Here is a 25582-nt window from a genome sequence, read left to right as displayed (position 1 = left end):
AAAATTAATAGCCTAAATTTAAAGGATTAATAGGCAGTGCAAGATTAAGCAGTAAACATTGAAAGAGCAGAGAAAGAAAATTATGTTTATTCACAACAAAGAAATTTACGAGAATGAGTAAAATATTTGTGGCAGCCAAACAACTAATTTCATATTAAACACCAAATGTAGATTGAGAGGGTATTGTTATGTAATTTGTAGGGCAGGTGGTAGCATTAAGAGAAAATAGTTAATTAGCAAAGGAAAGAGAGGCCAGAATCGTATTAACAAATTATTAAAGCTCAGAAGCCAAGCGTAACATGTAAATTTCATTGAAGTAATCCTATTAGGGATTCCTTCTTACATGTTAGAGGCTCATCACTACTGTTGGAAACTCATTTATGTTGGCAGAGGTTAAAAATGGATTCCATTTAAAACCTGATATACCAGAACAAGTTTCAAACTGTCACATTTATCAATAAGTCAACTCATTCAATTAAAATATATAAAAAAATGTAAGAATGGAATCAGCCTTTTGAAATTATACACTATTTACTCCATGATATTAACATATAACACAGAAGTCACCCTCCAAAAAAAATGAATTCATGAAATAACTTCTGAATTTTAAAAGCTTAGAAGCCAATGACACTTTTTGTAAATTAAAGGCTTTATCAAAGACAGTCTCATGAAGAAAACCATAATCGTTTGCGCGTTTAAATTAAGAAAATCACAAAAAAATCAATTAGTTGTCAATATTAAATTTTGTAATTGTTCTCTGTTTGATGAAGAATATTAATTTCGTGCTTCTTAATTTGCAGTGTTTACTATAGCACATGAACTGGGAACTTCAATTTGAAGAGGAAGCTCACAAGTTGTGAAGTTCTCTATAAATTTGACAGTGTTAGCCATAGTCCCTCAAAGGTGGTTCCCATGGTGCCCTGACCGTAGATACCTCACTAACATCATGCCATGACTTAGATCGTACCCTAGCTTGACTGTGTCACCTCGGCGTTGAAGGTTTGTGTCCCCCTCTTCATTTTTCCCTTTAACTTTGTACCTTCATGGAATGTTCACAAGTTTTTGACTATTAGTATGGCTTGTTTGTTGTAAGTAGTGAGCTTGGTCAATGTTTGCAACCTTGTACTAGCCGAAGGTCCTATATGGTCCACCTTGTTTGTCTTTAAAAGGAAATTGGGAAGTGAGTTAAAAGCACTTGTTTATTTGTTACATGGTTTTGTATTTTGATACTCGGCAGCTAGGTACATCGTTGGTAGTTTTTTACCATTTTAAAAGTTTTCAACGTTCATCTAGTTGTAGAAACTTCATTTTTCTATGCTATAAATAGGATTCTATTTTGATTGATAGAGGAAACGACATACATAATACTTATACCAACCATTCCCTAGGTACATAGCGTGAGTGGTTTTCTGCAGTGGTTCAGTTCAAATTGAATTCATAAGCATCACTGTGATAATTGATGCATATTATACCGACAGTAGTTAGTTTGAAGTATTATAAACAAACAAACTTGTCAATGTAAGTGTCCTATTTCTTTTCCAAGTGGTCAAATTTGCAAACATTACAAGTATGCAAGCGACCAAATGATATTGATATTCTTCTCTATGTTAACCCAAGTAAAAAAAGTAAAGAACTTGTTGTGGACAAAATCATTGAAAACACCCATTTTTATAGTTTCAGTATTTTATTTTTCATCGTAAATGGTGTCGTGTAATCCTAAATTAGAGTACACCAAGTTTAGGATGTTATAGAAGTTCATTGCTTCAAAAAGCCTAATCAACATTCAATGACACCAAGTTTAGGATGTTATAGAAGTTCATTGCTTCAAGAAGCCATTATGCAACACAGGCCATGCATGCACCCAAACACACCAACATAGTTTTCTCCCCCCGCCCCCCTTTCACCCTTTTTGAAGACATTACTAACTAAAGCATCCCAAGCATCCATCAAAAGGTAGGTTGCAAGAGATATGAGAAACAAAATCCGTTATCAATAGGCAATGAAGGTTAAAAAGATTAATTGAAATAACAAAATAAAAAATAATAACAGTTAGAAAGGAGAAAAATCACAGGAAAATATAAGGGTATAAAAGGAAAAAACAATGGGCTAAGTCCTAACTTGCTGTTTCTGATTCTGTAGCTTTCTAGATCAGCACCCCCCTTTTGTTGTGATTTGATTTGAACATCTCAACCACTATATGTATCTTTATTCTTGCTTCTTCCTTTGTTCCTCTTTTCCTTGTTGGTTTCTGAGGAAGACACCAAATCAATGCTAAACAATTTTTCTTGCATTAACAATCAATACCTTTCTCATGTGAGTTTCAATTTCACTCCCTGTGTCTCTGGGTGAGATTCATGCTAGAAGTAATCAAGAATATCAATACATAATCTTCACAAAAATAATTGGACCTTAAAAAATTCAGAATTTTGGATATTTGTTAGCCTGGTGGTCCCTTCCCATGACTACTTCCTTCATTATCACTGAATGTGAGTCTTCTTCTCTTTGTCATTGTAGTAGAAGAAGAAAATTGAGAGCTCTCTGTCATGTCAATTGGTGTATGGGTGTCACTTTTGGTATTCTCCTCGTATAATCTTTGAATTAGATTATAGCAGTCAAATACATCTTTCTGCGAAGAAGAAAAAAACAAAAAAGAAAATGCTAAAAATTAATTCACAGTATCATATTAGCTAAAATATGTTTAGGTATAAGTAAAAAAAAAAACACACACACACACAAAGAACTTACAGATTCTAGAAGCCTATGTTGTGGAATTGAACTCATCTTCAACTACACCGCATCTCTCGTCAATTGTTGATCCATTGCCACCAAAGTAGCTGCCACAACAATAACTGATGGTTTAAAAGTATTATACTCAGTTTGAACCAAGTGGAAATTATCAGATAGGTTTACAAGTTTTGTTTAGATTTGTGTGATTTGTAAAGTGAGACTATAAGTTAACAATGGTGAAGAGAATAGTGCAGAAATTCATCCTATCTTTTCATACATGCAACGAGAGAAATGTATAAATGTTGAAGGAGTTAATTCACATTGATTCAAAACTTAACCCCTAATATAATGTTTGACCATTGTAAGAGTTTCCTTTATAATATCATAATATAGTATATATGACACTGTTAACACTGAATTTGAAAGATGCAACTATAGTGCATTTTTAGTCTCTTTGTACTGTTTGTGCATAGTCTAAGAGTGGTAAATGATTTTATTCATATCAACCACAACTTTCTAACATCACTGCCATCCTTGAACCACTGTCTATCTTTGCCAATAGTTAGAATTGTGTAATGTTGCCACCATTATTTTCTGAGTCTTACATGCAATTTAAGTCTATAACATTGTTGTTATGATCATATACTGCATCCCTGAATTCCTTTTTTATAAGTTGGGATGCAAGTGTTTAAATTTGTTCGATTTATGGTAAATTCTAACTAGGACATATGCAAGTGAATGAGCAAGATGTCTTATAGAAAGATTAAATGAGGCGACTTAGGAATTAATTGTTTACAGATTTCCACATTCCAATCATTTATAGTTTGTTGTGGAATAATAGCTTCTCTATGAGTGTTCATTTTTAACATCATTCAGGGACACTTCTACAAGGTTCAAGTTGGTGTACAGTCACTGGAAGGGATTACAAAGGTCCATGGAGTCATAAGAAGGTTCAGTGATTTTCTAAAGTTGTTTCCTTATGTAAGTTTATCCTTTTTAAATGCATCTTGAATTTTTTTCATGTACTTGTACTTCAACCTTGATACTGACAACTGATTTCTCATTTAAGCATCATCATGTCTTTACACACATATTGGTCAATACCTATTTTAGTGTTTAACACTTACTCCAATTTTAGGCATTGGTTTATTTTCATCCATAAGACCATCAAATTTATTATAGTGTGACACTAATAAGGGATTTCCAAGATCTTTATGGAAGAAATATTTTAACTCAGTTGATACTCTTTCAAGGAGGGGGTTTTCTCCATGCAGTGAAAAGAGTGGGAAAATATGTCAACTGTGGTGAAAAAATCCACTGGTTTCATCCATTTCTACGTCCTTTAAAACTTATAAAGGACTAATAACATTATGGGAATGCAAATTGAAAGGTTAACAAGTATCAAGATTCAAGAGTAGTATATTCTATTTGAAGAAGAAGTAGTATAAGGTGTAGTATGGAAGTTTGAAAATAGGAAACTTAGCCATTACAAAACTGTCAGCAAAGTTCTAAATTTGAAACGTTACAAGATCTAAAGAAAATCCGCATTAACTTTTCATGTGGAAAAAAAACATGGATGGGAAGTTTTCAAAATATTATACCTTTCAATCAATGGATAGCCATGGTGGTCTCACAACAACATGAGAGAAGCCAACCCTTGTTTGCACCGATGGTAGATATGGATGAGAAAAAATTTTCTTCTGGAAACTGGAATTTCTTTCAAGTATTTCTCAATTCTTCAAGAAAGAATAATTTTGGTAATTAGATTAAAATAGAACCAGTGCGTTAAATGTGTTTTAGGACGTATGTTGCCTGGGCTATGTTTGCACTTGTGCGTGTATGATATATATAGATAAATATTTAGCATATGTGTCTACGCTTGTTTAGGTTATTCTGATTTTTAGACTTTTTCCCCATATTGTCTTTGTAGATTAAAAAGGAGTTTCCCAGGAAAAATACCCCTCCAGCAACCCAATGGACTCTTGCAGTTGAAAAGCTAAGCTTTTTTAGAAGAGGTTAGGAATGTCTTAGCTCACTATAGTACCAATTGTTTCATATATGCCATTATTGACCTACATATTGCATCATGCTTGAATTTCTTTATTTTATAAGAACATACTTGGCCTAAATGCTTAGCAACTGTAGATTACTAGCACCTAGAAATTTTGGTAAGGTATTTGATTACTATTGATGAACTCCTTAATACTTGTCATTGTCTTTTAAAAATGAGCCCATTGATGTATTTACCCAAAAACGTGGTAGCATTATGTGCTTTTGGATATCTACTACACCTCATTATATTTCTTTTCACTGAATCCTTTCATTGAATTTGTCTCTAACTTTCTAATTGCTATCTTTTCTCTTCGACCTAAAAGCAACAATAAATGCAACTTTTGTATGTCACTGCAACTAGGTCAAGTTTTCAGTATGAATTTCAATTCAAATAATGATAAAGAACTTTTACAAAGCCAATTTATATTTGAGCAATTATTTGAATTGGATAAGGATACTCGTAGAAATTTTGGGACATAAAAAATGTAGATGAAAATTAGCTCGATATTATCTCTTTATTTATGTAGAGGTAAAGACATTATACATTATTCTGAATTTTCTATAAATACGTGTAGCATGTTTCTTAATATTGACCCATAGGTTGGGTTAACTAACGGTAACTAAATATGTTTCAATAGTTGTTAGCTATATACTACTTTGGACAACTAGACAGTTGGCTCCATCTAATTTTGTGACCCCTACTTACAAATTTCACATCACAATTAGATTGAGCTATCTCTACAGTTGTGGACAATTGTTAATGCAAGAGTTGAAATGGTGGCTGTAAATGTTAACACATAATTTTGCTATAGAGATGGTGCTCTTTGGAGGAGTGGATCACCAAACTATTGTTTGACATTGATATATCATGATGTGTTGTCATGGCATCATTTGTTGAACTAGCAGCAACTGCTAGATCTTGTATGTGATTATCTTCTTTGTTTCCTCAAACATGTTTGTTTGGTCTATTTTATGCCAATTGATTGTTAGCTTTCTCAAATTTAGATATTTTCTACCTCATTTAATCACTTCTTAGTATTCCAATATGCAAGCCAGCAGAATTCTGAAACAGACCTTGATTCCATTAATAGTTTATTCTATGCAATCACCTCTCCAATCGAGCTTATCAATAGTTGCTGGCAGTTCATCTGTTGCCTCAGATTATGGTAGTGATACTGCATATGAGCCATCTGACCTAGGAAAACCAAGAATTGGATGGGATGATAATTCTGAAGTTAGCACAGATCGATGATCTAACATTAGATGAAGATATGATGAATCCAATAGAAAAGCTTGTGAAATATGGCATATCAGGCCTCATGAAGGTTTGCTTATGGGTCAGACTATTCTACACCAATTGGAAGGCCTTCCTAGGCATAAAGCCCCTTGGGCAATGGCAGCTTATTTCATTGGGAAGGGGTTTCTATGAGTTTAGTTTCACTTCTCCAGAGAATCTTTGTAGTGTCTGGGTAGTGGGTGTAGGGAATATGTGCTTAGGTCTTCTTCATTTAATACCATGGACACTTAACTTCAATTCTAATAAGCAAAAACAAACACATGCCTAATGTTGGGTAAGATTCCATGATCTCCCATAGGAGTATCAACACCTTAAAATGTTATTTAAGAATGTTGGGGCTATAGGTACTCCAATATCGTTGGATGAAGCTACACATAATCAAATGTTTGGTCATTTTGCTCGAATTCTTATTCATATGACCTCATTGGGAACTTACTAAAGGAGATACTAGTTGAAGAAGAATGTTTTGCTTCTTTATTCGAATAACCTATGAGAAATTGCCTTGTTTTTGTTCTTTTTTGCCAATCCATTGGTCATTCTTTATCCAAAAATTATAGTTTGGACCAAGTAAATGGGCATACTATCCTATGTGAAAACAAAACCCAATGTCTGGCGATGACATTGTTTATGTGACATGGTTACAATCAATGAACCGAGGAGTATACACGAAAATAAGTCTTGAAGTCTCCTTCCTCTTCCTTTGAAGATTCCTAGTTCTCTATCAAAAAGCCTTATATATTGAACTCTCTTAAGCTTAAAATATCCTGTACTAAGTTGTCAATTCTTAGTGTAAACACTTGCGCTTATTCTTGCACATGAATCTTATAAGAAGATAGGTAATTAGTGACCTTACCCTTATCCAATTTCTTAGTGATCTTGGTAAAAGCCTGAAGAGGCTTTGCAATTAAAAATACTTGGTTTGATTGCTTGGGGAGACAACTATGCAAACTACTTGTTCGTGTTTGGTTTAGCGTTTATCATTGTTTCATTTCAGTCAAGTACAAACTACAAATTGTAGATTTTGTGATTTTTTTGGACGTTATTAATGTCAAAATATCACATGATTTTGTGTTTCTAATTGATGTACAAACAATTGTAGGCTATGTTGTTATCCTTTAATTTTTATTCTATGCCTATGGTCATTATCATCATTTGTATTACATCATTTATCACATTTCTATTACACAGTTTCAATTTATATTGGAGAATAGTCTTTAACTATAAATATCATCCATTATGGAAAAAAAGGTGTGGTATCAATTGTTGTTTCCAATTCAACTGCCATAACTATCTCTCTTCTAGTTTGTATTCATTTTTGTTATTAACATGAACAAATCATATATGATTGCTTTACTATCTCACCTACTCATAGCGGTTGTTATTAGTTCTAGGTACTACTATTTCACTGCTATAGCAAGTTGAGGCGCTTTTATCTCATTGTTGTTTGACTAACCATAAACTCATACAATTTTCGCTACCATCACCACACTCATAGTTATTGTTATAAGTATCTTTCAAGGTATGTATGTCATTATGATACTTAAGTGGATATTATATTTTTTTTTCATATATGAATATTCTTTAATATTAAATTATCTACATGCTGAGTGACCCTTAGTTTACCATTTAAAATTCAATACGATGATTAATACGAACATTTTGGATTAATCGTTGTATTGGATCTTGAATTGTCTATTTGGACAATTTGGGAACACTCATTTTTTTACTTCATTCATAGTTATAGGTTAAGTATGTTATGTTATATTTACTTAAATTTCAGTTTAGTGCATATTGCTTTGTTCTCCGGGTGCATACTTGAACATGGTCAATTCATGTCACTACTTTCATTTCGTGTACTTGGAAACCAGTGCAAAATACTGTTGAAATTTTATCAAATTAACCATAACGTACTTAACTTGTAAATATGAATTATGTAGTAAGGAGAGTTTCTGAATGGGATAGGACCACACCTTTTTACAGAAAAAAGTGAGATTATCATGCATATGGGATAACATAGCCACTATCGCAGAACAAAAAACATGGATCAAAGTTGAACTAAAGCACTTCACATAAGCGACGACTATCAAAAGGGGGTTAAAGATTTCTTGCAATTTGTGCAACAAAATGCACCAGTATTAGCTGCAAAATATTTTTGCCCATGTGTTAAATGTGTGAATGGGAGACATCAGTCATTGAATGACATGAGATCACATCTTATATGTGAGGGGTTCAGTTTGACTTACACAAATTGGATATGGCATGGTGAATTGCCACACATGTCAACAACCCCTAACACTGAGGCGGTTGATGTACAAACCAGAGATCGTATGGAAGATATGATACACGATCTTGGCCAAGAGGGTTTTCAGCATGCTCATGCATGCTATTATGAAAAATTACAAAAAGATTCGAATAAGCCATTGTATTTGGGATGCACAACCTTCAATCGGTTATCGGTGGTCCTAGCTTTGGGTGGAGTGACAAAAGCTTCACTAAGTTGCTTGTGTTATTGAAAAATATGCTTCCTGACGATAACATGTTATCGAAGAGTCACTGTGAGGCAAAGAAGATATTATGTCCTGTGGGTATGGACTACCAGAAAATTCATGCGTGCCCTAATGATTGTATTCTGTACAAAAATGAGTTTGTGAAAATGTGTAACTACCCGACATGTGGGGTATCACGCTACAAAGTGAACAATGGCAAATACAGTAATGATGCAACCATAAACAACAGTCATCCAACAAAGGTTTGTTGGTATCTGTCAATAATACCAAGGTTTAAGAGATTGTTTGCTAGTGCAGATGATGCAAAAAACCTTAGGTGGCATGGAGATGGCAAAATAATTGATGGGTTGCTCTGACATCCCACTAATTCTCCACAATGGAAACAATTGATTGCTTGTATCCAGAATTTAGAGAGGATCCAAGAAATCCTTTTGGTAACTTGAGCACTAACCATAGTTCATGGCCTATTTTGCTAATGATTTATAACCTCCCTCCTTGGTTTTGCATGAAGTGAAAATACATGATGTTGTCTATGATCATAGCGGGTCCAAGATAGCTAGGAAATGATATTAATGTCCATCTGACTCCCTTCATTAAAGACTTGAGAAAATTATGGGTAGACGGGGTTGATGTGTATGATGTGAATGTTCAACAAACCTTCAGGTTATGTGCAATGATATTTTGTACCATTAATAACTTTCCGGCTTATGTGAATTTGAGCGGATATAGTGTGAAAGGGCACCACACATGTCCTATTTGTGAGAAACAAACGTGTTACATCCAACTGAAATATTGAAAGAAGACAATATATACAAGGCACTGAAGATTTTTTAAACCTTTTCACCCGTATCAGCAATTCAAGAAAGCAGTTAATGGAGAGAATGAGATTGAAAGTGAGCCTAAACCCTTAGCTGGACACGAAGTTTATGACCGGGTGAAAGACATCGTAACTATCTTTGGTAAGACACAACATAAGGATGCGTCTGGGAAGAACATTTGGAAGAAAAGGTCAATATTCTTTTATCTTCCATACTGGTGCGATCTACATGTACGACATTGTCTGGATGTTATGCATGTCAAGAAAAATGTGTGTGATAGTTTAATTGACACCCTTATTAACATTAAGAACAAGGCAAAAGATGATTTGAAATGTCATCAAGATTTGGTTGACATGGGTATACGAGACCAGCTGCATCCAGTTTCACAAGGTGATCGAATGTATTTGCCCCCAGCATGTCACACAATGTCAATGAGAGAGAGACAACGTTTTTGTCACTATCTCAAAAATCTGAAAGTCCCACAAGGATACTCTTCAAATATCAAGAGTCTTGTGTTAGTTAAGGATTTGAAATTGGTTGGCTTGAAATCTTATGATTGTCATGTGTTAATGCAATAACTCTTGGCAGTGGTCGTTTGTGGTATCTTGCCTGAAAAAGTTAGGCTTGCCATAACTCGCTTGTGTTTTTTCTTTAATGCTATCTATAGCAAGGTTATTGACCCTCGACAGTTGGATAATTTGGAGAATAAGGCTGCATCATCCTATGTGAATTGGAGATGTATTTTCCCCCACCAATTTTTGACATCATGATTCACTTAATTGTTCATCTTGTGGGGGAGATTCGGTTATGTGGGCCTATCTGTTTACATTGGATGTATCCGGTTGAGCGTTATATGAAGGTGTTGAAAGGATATACAAAATATCGACCAGAAGTAAGCATTGTTTAAAGATACATTGTTGAAAAAGCTATTGAATTTTGTTTCAAGTATATAAATACCACTACACCAGTGGGGGTTCCTTAAAGTCATCATGACTCCATGATTCAAGGTAGGGGTACACAAGGATTCAATGTTGTAACCATGGATCGCCAGTAGCTGTCACAAGCTCATCTATACATACTAAACAACACATTAGAGGTGATCTTGTACATACATGCTCACAAAAAACATGTCACGGATACTCACCAAAAAATGAACAAGATGAGGTTGTTGCAACAACACAATAGAACTTTCGTCAACTGGTTTAAACAAACAATCATCGCAGATGACAGTGCTTTGAAGACATTAAGATTGTTGGCTGTTGGTCCAAATCTCAATGTTCCAACTTGGAAGGGATATGGTATCAATCACTATTCTTTCTACAAAAGTCACATGATGAAAAAAGTAGCATGCAGAAAAGTGGGGTGAGCGTTGACGGTCAATCAAATCACTTTTGTAGTGCTTCTGATAACAATATGATTCAAGCGTCCATACCTTACTATGGAGTCATTGAAGATATTTGGGAGCTTGATTACGGTAAATTTAGAGTGTCTTTCTTCAAGTGTTAGTGGGTTAACGGAAATGGCAAAGTACATCTAAACAAAATGAAATTTACTATAGTAGACCTTCAAAAGGTTGGTTACAATGATGACCCATTCATCATGGTAGCATAAGCTAGAAAGGTGTTTTATGTCCAAGATCCGTACGACTTAAGATGGTCAGTGGTTGTTCTACAAGGGAGAACAATTTGTGTTGGTGAGCATATTGATGGTTCAACACTCGATGTCAGCAAGATTCAATCTGGAAGATGATGTACATGTAAATCGTAATGATCATGATGAAGGTTTATGGGAGAATATTCCTACGTAACTATGTATGAACAAAGTAATGTATATAACATGTCACATAATTGTAATACATTTATGTATTTGCATATTTACAAGTTAATGCTTATATGTTGTTCATATAACTGATTATGTCCTAACTTAATTTGTTTGACCTACGTAGACTCATGGAAACACCCCCAAGGTCCCCTCCACATTCAGATATTCCTTCGGAGGCTACATCTAGGAGGACTAGACAGTCTACCCAGCTAAGAAGGTTGATTGTCTGAAGCTTGGATCAGCCATGACCAATGGTTAACGTTAATCCTGCCATTGGGAGAGAATCAGGCCCCCATAAAGAAAAGTTCCATAGTTATCTGGCGGTTGCAGTGCAACAAAAAATTCCTATTGTCCACTCCAATTGGAATATTGTACCAAAATCTTTAAAGAACCTAATATGGGATGACATTTTGGTAATTGCATATTTAAGTTGATATTTGTATTCAATTTTCTTCAATTATTTTGAAAATATGATTATTCACTAACTGTTACTTAATAAATTGGATTTGGAGGGCAAATTTGACATCCTTGAAGGTGACAATGCAAAAAAGAAAAAAAGGTTATAGCAATGGTTGCTACTAGATGGAGGAAATTTAAGTCCTCCCTGATGACAAATTATGTTTATGCTGACAATTAGGGTCAACAAAAAGATGATCCTTCTATTAAGTATGGTATTTATGCAGTAACTTGGGCCGAATTTGAAAAAAAGCCGCAAAACCCCTAATTGGCAGGTTTATTTAAGTAGTTTTGTATTTACAATTGAATTTGTTATCATTTATTTATTTATTAATTTGAAATAAAATGTTTTTTTTGTAAGGGGATACGGAAAAAGGCCCAAGAAATACAAAAATGCAATGACTGTTCCCACTTACTGTCTCGTGGGGGTTATGATCTGCTTGAAAAAAAAAACTAATGGACCAGAAAAGGAAGACACAAGAACACCAAGTTGAGTTTACTGAAAATTTATCACTGAGTGTCGACCCACCATCCCCCGTTTCTAGACATGTCAAGTGGAAGATGACCCACACAAAGCGATATGGCCAGATGACCTCTACAGTGTCCCAAGAAATATCAGACAAAATTGCGAGTAATTACCTTGACATTTCATAGTCTTAATTTATTGTATAATAAGAACCTTCGTTGGATTGTAATAAATTCATGTTGTGTTGTTCACATGACTCTTCAGAAGAACAGATGACACAGGGAAACTTTGTTTCACATGTTCGTTAGGACATATTGAACACTGCTATTGGCCGACCGAAGCATCCAGGTCATGTACATGTGGCAGGGACAGGTGTGACAATCAACCAATACTTTGGACAGGCCTCACGCAGCTCCATCACTTCCTCTACATCAATCACTCAACAACAATTGGGTGGAATCATCGGTAACCTGAAGGAACAGTGGAGTAAAATAATAGAAGAAAATAAGAACCTACAAGAAGCATGGAGGAGAAAGGTAGAAGAGGAAAACAAATGAAGTTTAGAGATAATTAAACAAGAGTTGAAACAAGCAATACAATTAGAGTTATCTAAATTTCATCACAACACTCACCCCCACTTGAGCCATCAGATATACAAGTATTAGTTACGAGTGTGAGCACCAAGGGGAGCTGTGCCAAAGCTAACACAAATCCATTGGGTAAAGAGACATCTGATGTGCACCTGGATACTATGGGCTTGTATGTAGTTGGTGAGCAATGTACTCAACTAGTGGCATTGGGAAAAGTGTATGACAGTTCGTCCACTATACATAATGTTCCTTATGCAGATGATGTGGTTAGGGTGAGTGTTGTAAGAGTTTACCACGATGACGCTCAACTTCCTTTTTCGACCTCAGAGATTCAGTTTGTGAGGCCGGCCATTGGCACATTCGTGGGTTGGCCGACACATCTTGTCATTGGTAAATAAAATTAGCGTAATTGATATTTTCATTAATTATGTAGGATTCACAGAAGTGTCTGCCCAAATCGGTTGGATCTGCTCAAATGGATAATGAAGTGGTTGCAGTTGATATTTTCATTAATTGTTTGATGTTTACCAAAAGCCAATTGAGTTGCCATGGGATGGGGGGAAATTTAGGATACCTAATGTCAAAGATGACTTTTTCATCACACATGCAAATGTAACTGATAATTTTAGGTGACAAATGTTTGAACATATCCATACTACAAATATGGATGATGTAAGTAAAACTGGTTTAGTAGGTGTTTAATTTATTAACTGATTGTTAGTTGCTATTCATGAGTTAGTATTACATTGAAAATTTGCAAGGAAATAGCATTGTGCCTCCAATTTATGGCTCTTTTTGTGGAAATTGTATATATTTTCTTTCTTGTGTAATTTTATAGAGTAGAAACTCCATTTTTGTGACCTAATGTTGAATCCAACTCAATTTATAGGCCAAAGAAGAGAAGGTGTAAAAAGCTGCTGATGAACTCGCTTAGTGAGGCAGATTGGCTAAGTGAGCCTCATCCGCTTAGCGAGGCATCCAACTCTCTTAGAGGATGAGAAACCCTAGAAGAGGATAAGTCAAAGATCTGAACACTCTAAGCGCAGCCAGCCTGCCCAGCAAGGATGTTGTCTCTTCTCGCGCTCAGCGCGCCTACTCTCGCTTAGCGGAATTTCACTTACTCTCGCTTAGTGAGACATGCTCGCTGAGCGAGCCTTCGTGTGCTGAGAAGTCCAAGAGCCTTTAAAACATTGAGATTGGTGAAAACCAAGCGTGAAGAACCACAACCAGAGTCTAGCCAAGCCTTGCTACATGAAAAGCAGAGAGAAATAGGGCTGAGAGGCTAGAGAAGACATTTTCCTTCATCTTCTTCCATTTTCTTTCACCAAAAGTATTTTCTTTCTTTGTATTTTGAAGCTTTGCTTGTAATGGAAGGCTAGAACCTCCTTTTTGGGGAGTAACTACTGAACTCTTGATATAATGCTCTTACTATTTATTTAATGTTATTTTCAGGTGTTCTTTGCTTCTATCTATGCTTATTTCACATGCTTGTGGCTTGATCACACATTTGTATGTTTGGTTAGGATTTTTAGTATTGGAAAATGCTTTAAAACCTTAGAACTTGATAGATCAAGGTAGAAATCTGTATGTCTATGAATGGAGTGCAGTAATCTAGTATATTTACACTGTATGCTTAGTGCAACTCTTTTAGAACGAGTTTGTTGAGGAATCAAGAACAAAAGCTAAGAGAGTAAGGCTCATTCATGTGAGGAATCATGGTCTGAGTATTTTCTTAGTGTAAGAACACTAGGATAATGTTAAATAGAGAAAAACCGTTTTATACGGCAAGAGAAATTTTAGTAGGAAACTCCCCAATGCTTTTATCTTGATATTTGTCACATTTGACAGCTTTGAGTATTTTACTTTTGTCCAAGTAGTTTAATAGTGCAAAAACTTAATTCACCACTTAATCTTTACATTATTTCCAAGCTTTAAAAGTGTTTACATACTGAATATACATAGTCTAGGTGAAACAAATTCTGTGTGGATATGATACTCGGTCTTACCATTTTATATACTACTTGTGCGAATCGGTACACTTGCCGATCACCGAACACTGATAAATAATGTTCGTTACAATATACCATTAACAATATTTATGTCAAATATTTGAAATAGGTTTATGAATGATTGGAGTACTAGCTTAGGTTATGGATCACCGTATAGTTTCCTTGAACCTCAGTCTATACACAAGGCAAAGGACATACATCAAGAATGCCAACATTATATTGAAACATGGGTCACGAAATCACAACGACAATTGTACTTAGGAGCTTACCTGAATCAGTAAGTGAAATTCATGTTGTACAGTATGGATATTATGTGCATTATAATTGGCTAAGTAATGTTTTCTGTCTTTAGGGCACATTGACAACTTGTTGTTCTGTGTTCATGGGACAATATTGTTGTTTGGTTTTGTTCTCTCTGTAAAAAGTCGGATGTTAACATCAATGATGCATTTAACAGGTTATTTTTTTACATTATAAGTCAATTAATGTATACCAATTGTAGCGTATAAACATAATGGTTATTTTATTATATGCATTAACGTTATTTTGAAAGTAGTACAATGAAGACAATAACCACTACTTTGGAAGGAGATCCAGATTAACCTATACCTCGGTGGATTGAACCAAAGGTATGTCATTATTTCATGAATAGGTATTTCAAATTACTGCCATGTGTTACTTTCAAAGTACTAGCTCTAATAAATATATTTCATATTGCATTTAGAGTCATGTTCAACCTGAATGCTATGAGTGTGGATATTATGTCATGCATTGGATGTGGTGCATAGTGAGTGGCGGTTTAAAGAATGAATGGAATATGGTATGTTTACTATAACAAGTTTTAATTGTTACTTTCATATCAAATTCTAATTCAATGTTTTATGTACGTCACTAATTTGATATTTACAATTTTGTAGTGGTTTTGTGATGGAACACCGTTAGACAGAGAGGCCATGACAACACTTTGCAACAAATGGGCAGCATATTTTCTGCAGATTAAAAACATGAAATTTAGAAAAATTTAGATGACATAGGAACATTCATTTTCGAAGTAAACATTTTCATTGTTTATTCATAACAAAAAATTGTGCTCTGTTGACATTTAATTCAGCAATAATATATATTTGTTTTAGTAATACTTGGTTACCCTCCATTTTTGTCCAATGACCCAATAATGACATGCAAAAAGGTACCATCCTTAATTGGCTTAGTCACTTTTGATTAAATTATAATACTTTTTGCTTTTCATTGGACAAATCATTTAAGATTTGTAGATGAGGCCAATGAAATAAAGGTAAGGTGTTCATTTATTTAAATTATTATTATTACTAGTATATTGTCGCAATGTTGTGTCAGTTTTGTTTTTTTTTTTGTCATATATTTAATATACTTTTTGTATATAGCAGGCTCATATAATGGTATTTAGGCAAGTAATACTTTGGTGATCTTTTGACCTATCACTTTATCGACCCTTGGCTTTGGAAATTAAGTTCATTTTTTTAAACTTCGGCATAGTTGATGCATGGGATCCGTTTTATACAGCAGAAGTTCAAAAGTTGTGGTGTTAATGAGAAAGAGTTAGAGAGAAATACATGTACAATACTTTTGTGATTCAGAGTGTCCTTTTTGGTATTTTGGTGTTTTTTTGCTATGAAATGCTTCATTGGATATATTTTGTAGATGGAACTCTAACTGTAGTGCAGATCCTTTGATGCAATCCTACACCCCAAGCGCATGGGATAAAAGACTCCAAGAAGATTGGGCTAGAGATGTAGGAGAAGGCCTTAGGATTCTCACGAGCCTTAGGATAGATTTTGGGCCCATGGGCTAAGTATGAGCTCACTTATCTTTGTAAATATTAGAATAGGTTTTCCTTTTTTTGGGCCTTGTATTTTGGTTATTTTTAGGTTTGTAGGGTACCCTACAAATTAAGGGCACACTACCCTTCAAGTTAGGGGTACCCTAGTAGTATAGGATTTTAGCCTTGTATTTCAACGAATTTTGAGTAGTCTTTGCAGTAAGGACATTTTTGTATTTTCATATATTTTGACATGGGGTGAGTTTAGCTATTGGAGGGGTGTCAGTAGCCCCCCTCTAGCTTCTCAAGGAAACTTTCTTCCTTGCTTCTCATGGAAACTTCCCATTGTATTTTCATGTACTTTGCCATGGGGGTGAGCTTAGCTATTGGAGGAGTGTGAGTAGCCCCCCTCTAGCTTCTCAAGGAAGCTTTCTTCCTCTAGCTTCCCAAGGAAGCTACCTCCCTTGCTTCTCAAGGAAGCTTCCCATGTCCTACCTAGGCTATAAATAGAAACATGTGTAACACTTGTCATAATTTTGATGAATGAGAAACTTGTGAGACACGCTTCAAAGTTCAACTTCTCTCCCTATCTCCTTCAATTTCTATGCCCCCCCCCCCCCCTCTCTCATTCTATCCCTCATTGAAGCTTCCTCTCTAAGCTTCTTATCTAAGGCACTCTCTTAGTGGTGAAGCTTCTCCTTCCATGGCTTATTCTCTAGTGGATGACGCCTCTTCTCACCTCTTTTCATTTATCTTCCACTACAACTCCATGGATGAAAATCACCATTGAAGGACCTTTTGAAGCTCAAAGATCTAGCCTCCATAGAAGCTTCTCAAGCAAGCTTCCATCACCCTTGCACCGACTGCATTGTGTGGCATTATCCATTCAGTCTTACAATGGCTACCCCTCCTCATACTAGGCGTAGTTGAGCCAACAGTTCTGATGTATACATTCCTTTATGACTTTGCAAAAGGTAGAAAGGATTTGGGGCACAAATATTCTTGCCTTGGACTGGATGGTATCTCTTTATTTCCTTGAGTGGTTAGTTATTTATTAGAAGGAAATTTCTATTTAATTGAACCAATTTTCTACACCTTTTGATTTTTAGGGTGTGTGTTTGGATTGTCGGGTTGCTCTTCTTGCTGCCTATTCTTGGTGCATGCTCCATAATCAACAGATTCAGATGCCTTGCAAGTGAACTATTTGGCCTGCTAATACCAATGCTCTTTATGCAGTAGGCTATAAGGGTCAGTATGCACCAAACATGAACAATTTTTCTTAAGCAATATGAAAATTAGAGATATTTGGATCATATATAGGTGTCCTTTATTTACAATTACCAAAATTAAGATATTTGGATCATATGAGGTGTGTCTGATTATTTAATATGGATATCATTCTCACAGTATATGATAAATAATGTCACTTTAGGGAAAGCCAAGTGGAGAAAAAAGGTTATGTAGTGACAGTGTTTTACACTATCATGTAATAATTACAAACTATTATGTGTGGTATGTTTCTTAACTTTTATAATAATTAACTTAAAAGTCATACTAATGGTGATTTTTATTGGTTACTGGACAAGAAGTTTTTATATTTGCGGTGCATAGACATTAAACTCAAGTCAAATTCTAGCTTTCCCCCTTAAAAAGCTGCTCTTTGCTCATTTTTGTTGTATTTGACAGGAAATGTTGAATGTGCCTCTCATCCATATTATTGGAGCATTTGCACAATCAACTATGATTGTCGTGCTTTACTACTTTGATCATAGTGTTGCATCACAACTTGCCCAGCAGAAGAAGTTCAAGCTAAGAAAAACCTTTTTTCTTATCATTATGACCTTCTTCTCTTCGACTTCTTCGTATGTTATTTCTCTGAAATGCTCACCTCCCCCTCTAATGCAAAGCATCGAATACTCACTTAATGCATGTGAAATTATAAAACTACCCTTAATACAAAAACTAGTCTAGGTGCCCTAAAATATAAGGGCAAAAAAATCCTACATTTCTAGGGTATCCTACCTATAATATGGAGCCCTAAATACAAGGCCCAAAAATAATGAAATCTTAATCTAATATTTACAAAGATAAGTGGGCTCATACTTAGCCCATGGACCCAAAATCTACCCTAAGGCTCATGAGAACCCTAGGATCTTCTCTTGCATCTCTGGCCCGATCTTCTTGGAGTTTGCTATCCAATGCCCTTGGGGGGTAGGATTACATCATTCCCTCCCCCTTGAAAAAGATTTGACCTTAAATCCATAGGTTCTTCAAGCTCTGGGCTTCTTCCCTCAACACCTGTAAAAAGAATAAAAACATGTATATTAGTGGTGTTTGGTATGTTGGAGTAGGGTAAGGTTTGAAAACCTCTTTCTTGGGCATCTTCCCATGAGGGAACATGGTTCCTCACCAATTCAATGAGTGGTGCTACAAGTATAGAAAAATATGGGACTAACCTTTTGTAAAAGTTTGTTAAGTCATGGAAGCCCCAAATTTTCCTTATACTTGGTGGAGTAGGCCACTCAGGAATGACCTTTATTCTCTTAGGGTCCGTGACAACCCCTTGATCTTTATTTAAAAAAATTAAGGAAATTAATGCAATAAAACATACCTTTTTATTTATTTTCATGTTGATTATTCCTACCAAAAAGTACAACAAACCTACGGTGTCCCATATGAGCACCTAAGTTTGTATTGAAACTAAAAATAAGAACAAACCTACCTAATGAGTCCCTATGTATGTGAATCATGAAGATGTTGGATGCATGAGTGATTTAACAAAAGTGGGTTGCACCACTTAACACATTCATCATACCACCTATCATAGGGATTCGGTGCCTCAGAATTCCTATTTTGGGCACCAACAAATCACAAGGAGTTAAGCTCTTACGAACCAAACCCTCATCTAGCAACTCCTTTACTTGAGGAATAACCTCAAGCTCAAGAGGTATGGCATTGCTAAGGGATGTTTCCCTTGATAGGAGAAGGTAGAAACATTGTTTAAGAAGGAGTGCTCTTTTGATATCACCTTTTGTTTCAAAATGATTTTCCTTCTTGACAATCTTCTTGGAGGAATCATTTTCCTCTTTTTTCTTCCCCTTGGCCTTTGAAGACAAGGCCTTACTATCCTTCTTTTTTCTTTTGTTTTTCTAGTTTTTCTTCTTTGCCCTTCTTATCTTTCATAGTTAGTTGATCTTTGACCACCTGCAAAGGTGTTTGAGGATGCAACACAAATTTAGTGCCAAGATGGGTTGGGATAATCTCATTAGTTAGGCCATTGTAAATGATCTTCCTATCAAATTGACATGGCCTTCCTAAAAGAATATGTCCTGCCTCCATGGGAACTCTATCATAATTAACTTCACTTGTTGGTTAACTATCATTTCCCCTTGCTCATTGAGCCATTGAAGTTTATAAGGTTTTGGGTGGGGAATAATAGTGAGGTTCAACTTGAAAAATAATCTTGTGCTACAACAATTGCAACAAGATCTATTATCCATAATGAGAGAAAAAGTTTTATCTAAAACTTTGCATCTTGTATGAAAAATTTTCTCTCTTTGGGATTGAGATAGATCACAAGATTGACCTCCAAGGAGCCTTTTAATCATTAGGAGTTGACCTTCTTCATGGGGGTAGACTTCCTCACTAGACTCTTCACCCCTTACTTCATCTTTACTTCCAGTAGAGGAAGGGGAAGAAGTAGTCTCCTCTTGACAACTATAAATGTCTTGACCCCTTATAATCATGATATTCTTTGTGGTGGGCATTGAGAGTGAATGTGACCTCTCCCAAGACATTTGAAGCATTTAATGTTGCCAGTCCTTTCTTGGGAACTAGTCTTAGGGGTGGATTTCTCTATAGTCTTACCCTTATCTTCCTTGGGTTTTGAAGGTGTAGCCCCCAAAATTCCTTGGGTTTGGTCCTTCCTTAGATAAGAGTGAAAGCCATAAGATTTTGAAGAAGGCTTTCTTTTAAGTTGTTGTTCCACTCTTATATAAAGTTGGACTAGCTCATTTAGGTTGCTATATGAAAGGAGTTCAACCTTGTCCTTCACTTCCATATTAAGCCCACTAAGGAACCTAGCTATGATTGTTCTTTCCTCCTCCCTAAGTCCATATCTTAAAAGGAGTAGTTCCATTTGTTGTCTATATTCTTCAACACTCATACTCCCTTGTCTAAGCCTTTGGAGTTTGTCCATAAGCTCCCTTTCATAGTAGGAGGGAATGTGCCTCTTCCTAAGGGCACTCTTAAGATCATTCCTATACTCTACTGGAGGATCCCCATGAATCCTTTGTTCCCTAATAAGAGAAGTCCACCAATAGAGAGCATACCCTTGAAAGCTAAGGGTAGCCAATGGAACTTTTCTCTCTTTGCTAATATGATGGCTAGCAAAGAGTTGTTCAACCTTCATTTCCCAATCTAAGTAGGCCTCAACATTATCTTTTCCATGGAAATATGGGAGGCTAATGTTAACCTCTTGAGGCCTTCTATCATTTTCTCTTATTTGGGAATGATGTTTAGTATGTGAACTATGGCGCCCTCTATAATAGTCACTAAGTTTTTCACTTAAACTCTTGCAAGAGTCATGACTACTATAGGAGGCATCTTTTTCTCTTTTCATTTCTTTCATTATTTTTCTTCTTTCTTCCTCTTTTATTTGTTCTCTCTCATCTTGATTTATTTCTACCCTCTCTTTTCCTTTTTCTTTTCTTTCTAGTTTTTCTTTCCATAACTTGAAGGAACTCAACTCATCTAAGATTCTAGATAGAGGATCCTTATGACTAGTACCCTCACCATTAACACTAGAGGAATGATGACTCATGTTGGTTCCTAAGTTGTGGTTCTTTCTTGTTGGGGGTTTGTAAAAGGTAAAAAAGCTAGGGTTCAAAAGAACTCAAGATAAGTGTGATAAGCAAGAATAAAGTATTATGTAATTACAAGATAAACTAGGCGTGACTAGTAAAGAAAATAAGCTATGAAAGTAAGCAAGAAATTAAAGTGTAAGAAATGTAAACTAGGCGGATCTTAGGATTGTTTGGATGACCACATTTAAGGTTCCCAACAAAACACTCACTATCCTAAGGGAAAATTGCCTAAAATTATTACACACAAATGGAAGTTTGGTAACCTATTGGAGGCTCCCAACACACTTCCAATGAAAGACCTTTTTGTTACAAAACTTGAAAGCAACCAAGGTAAGTAAATTGCCAATTACAAAATTACAAAACGGTCCTTAATTTTGGTGGTTGTTCTCTCTTTGGTGATTCCCTCAATTTGGAGTGCTTCTTAGTCCAATAGCTCTTAAGGTGATTGGCCCCTTGGTTCTTGACTCAAATTCTTTAAGGGATGACACCAATCCTCCTTTCCAATTCCCTATATGGCAACTTACAAACAAGGAAACAAAATGACAAACGATAACCAAAGACAGAAAAAAATGAAATGAAAGCTAAACCAATAGAGTTTTAACAAGATAAATTTTCAAGGATTATTCAACAATTAAAGCAATGAAAAGCACACAAAAGCAAACTAGGACTCAAAGAGAAACCTAGAATGGCTCTAAAGTAGATTGAAAAAAACAAAAAAAAAAATAAAACTCAAGAAACCTCTAGTTTTGGCACTTGTTTTCAGACTAGTTTTCAATTGAAATTTCAAAACTAAAATTTGTATAAAATAGGCACCAATTATAGAACAAATTTCGAGCCAAAACTGTAACATCCCATTTTTCGTTAATAAATTAAAAAGGATTTTTTATTTATAAATAAATGGAGTTTTAGAAGAAAAAAATGATGAATTTTTTATAATTAAATAAATAAATGGAAATAACATTATTAAAATAATGGTCTGAAGGAGAAAAAAAAAGGGAAAGATATTTGATAGATTCATTTGATAGAAAATAAAATAGAATATTTGTTTATAGAATAATAAACAAACAAAAAATAGAATGAATAATAGGTTGTGAGAACCCTAATTATAAATAGAGGCATCCTTGGTCAATTTTCAGACTTACGATATTAGCTATGCCTCTTCTTCCTCTCAATTTCATTTTCCTTTTCCTCCTTCCAAAATCCTCTCTTTTTCCCGCATACCACCAAAAATGTCTTAGAAAACACAAAGATCTCAGACTGATTCACCATTAGATCATTGTGAAATTTTAGCACCAGGTTTGAAACTCATTTTGAAAATTCTCATCGTTAGAAATTACGAAAGCATGATGGAGCTAAGAGAAATACACTTTGCATCGTAGCTTTTCTTTTCTCGCAGAAACCCAAAACCGTCTTACTAAAACTATGATCCCAGACTCATTAACTGTTGGATTGTCATGAAATTTTGATATTTTGCTCGAGATTCACTTCCGCCCATCTTCATCGTTGGGATTTGCAAAATAACTTCTTTGGAGGGAGAAATACTTATCCCATGTAGACAGTGGAATGGAGGCTAGCTTCAATCCTTTCTCCTCCTCTCTAAACGTTTGGAAACCCTATCAGAACAGTCAAAGGAAAAACTTGAGGAATTGCAGGAAACCACTAGAGATGCCGCTATTGCTGTCATAATACACGTGTGAGCACGCTTAGAGGTAAGGGATGAGTTATTCACAATTGGGGAGTAGAGAGAACATGTGTAGGGATCCTTAGAGTATCAATTGGAATGAGTGTTTGGGGTGTTTCTGCAAATTTTGATTCTATTCTTACAATTATAACTATGAATTATATATGTTTGACGAACCAATTGATGTCCCAATGAGAAATTGTTGTAAAATTGATATGTTCTTGTGCTGAGTGTGAACCCTAAAAAAATTGAGTTCTTTTTATTAACGTGAATTATATTTTAAATAATATTCTTTTAATGAATTATTTTATACAAATTATTATCTTGTTCTATATTTTCCCATGATGATGATCAACATGTTATGTGTGTGTGTGTGTGTGTATTGTAATACTAAAATAATAAATTAAAGAAAGTTGTAAGGTTAATGCCTAGTAGTAATTTCTTTTGACGTAATCTTAAGTTAATTGTAGTATAAACTCTGTGGATTAAAAATAATGTAGTTGATTTACTATATATATATATATATATTGTGTCATGCAAATATTATTACTGTGTGATGTGTATATGAGTTATCAGACGTGATAAATTATTATAATGAGATTATAATATTGTTGATTGAGTAATGCAAAGTTGAATGTTTCAATTTGCAAGATACATGTAAACATGAGATGGTTGATTGTGACATAATGAGATGTGAAATTGTGAACATGAGTTTTAGTTGTGAGTAAGTTTGTGGTTAATACCTGATGTGACATTACTTGTGATGTGAACTGTGAATTATACAATAACCCGACCAGTGTTTATCTTGAGAAAAATGTTGATGTGTTGTGTTAAAGGGAAAATATAGGTTTCCTATTTTGGAACCAGTGTTAAATTGTAGTGCAATGTGTCAAATGTGTTTGGAACACAAGTGTGAGGTCGTGGGTATTGTATAATTCATGAGCAGTGTCTATAAATTGAATATGTGATGAATTGTGGAATAACATGTTGCTTTGAGATTATAATATTGTTATTGAGATTGAGTATAAGTACAAAGTTGAACATGTGTTAATTTGTGAGATACATGTAAACATGTGATGGTGGATTGTGACATTATGAGATGCGAAATTGTGAACATGAGTTTTAGTTGTGAATAAGTATGTGGTTAACACTTGATGTGACATTACTTGTGTTGTGAGCTGTGAATTATACAATAACTCGACTAGTGTTATCTTGAGAAAAGTGTTGATGGGCAGTGTTAAAGGGAAAGTGTAGGTTTCCTATTTAGGAACCGATGTTAAATTGTAGCGCAATGTGTTGAACGTGTTTAAAAAACGAGTTTGAGGTCATGGGTATTGTATAATTCATTAGCAGTGTCTGTATGTAAAAATTGTTTTAGGGGTTAGACATGAATCAGGAGGGAGAGGCTCTGGCAGACTCTTCAAGGTGTAGGCCTTGGGAGTAAATACACTCGATTTGAGTGTTCCTTTAAGTCTCTGCCAATCCCACATGGTTAGAGCATTCTCGCAAAATAGCATGACCCTAACTTGTCTCCCTATGATTTTACTTAGTGAGAGTGACCTGACATACCCATTTTGTGGTGTGTCTTGTTATGTACTCCTAAGCGCCCCAGGGTGGTTTTTCACTGACATGGTACCACATTGCATATAGGCTTGAGTCTTAGCATAAATGTTGCATAATGCTTGCTAATTGTTTATTATGAAATTGATGTGTTATTATGTCTTGATCGGTGATGTGCCATTATTTTCTCCTATTTCTTAACCCTTTTTGCACCATTTTAAGTACTGATTAATCTTAATTGTCAAGCGATTCTTTCTTAAGGAATTTTGATTGATCTTCATTGTACAATCTATCTCTTTTAAGAGAGATTTCTTCTTCTCTTCTTCTTATTTCTGAAAAGGGATTAAGAGAGTGTGTGTCTCTTTGTTGTAGAGGATTCTTGAACACAAGGGAAGGGTTGTCCCTGTGTGGTTCAGACTTTGTAAAAGGAGTTTTACAAAGAGAGTGGAAAATCTTAAGTGGGTTGCTTGAGGACTGGACGTAGGCACGGGAAGTGGCCAAACCAATATAAATAAAGTTTGCATGCCTCTCTTCCCTTAAACTTCTTTTATTTATTGTTATTTATCTTTTGCTTTAAAGAAGTTTATTTTGAATTGTCTTTTGAGTAATTCATGTTAAGGGTGCATTGTTAATCCGAAAAGAGAGAGTGAAAGTTTAATTGGGGAATAGTCTTCGTATCTTAATTCAACCCCCCTTTTTCTTAAGGTAACTGAGGCCATTTGTCCAACATCTTATTCTTGATAACTCACTTCTCTCTAAAAAGACAAACTTTCCGGAATGATAAAATGAGGTCACATGAACGTCTTGAAAACACAGTCAATCAAATGCTCTTTTTTTTCTTTTTCTTTTTGAACCATTTTTTTTATTTTGAAACTTATTTGTTTGGAACTTTACTCTTTGTTTTACGGCACCCCCACCAACGTGCAAGACGAGTA

The 25582-nt window shown here is 35.1% G+C and overlaps 1 non-coding gene and 1 pseudogene across 1 annotated transcript; both read right to left on the bottom strand.

The window, feature by feature from the left end:
* LOC114403585 overlaps positions 1 to 25582 on the bottom strand; it is a 141093-nt pseudogene that overhangs the window by 106669 nt on the left and 8842 nt on the right.
* LOC114403985 lies at positions 277 to 367 on the bottom strand. The gene has a single exon (XR_003664750.1). It is a non-coding gene; the product is annotated as a small nucleolar RNA R24 (small nucleolar RNA).

Source organism: Glycine soja, chromosome 20 (genome assembly GCF_004193775.1).
Source record: "Glycine soja cultivar W05 chromosome 20, ASM419377v2, whole genome shotgun sequence".
NCBI classification, from domain to species: Eukaryota; Viridiplantae; Streptophyta; class Magnoliopsida; order Fabales; family Fabaceae; genus Glycine; species Glycine soja.
This window is presented reverse-complemented; position numbering and strand designations above follow the sequence as displayed.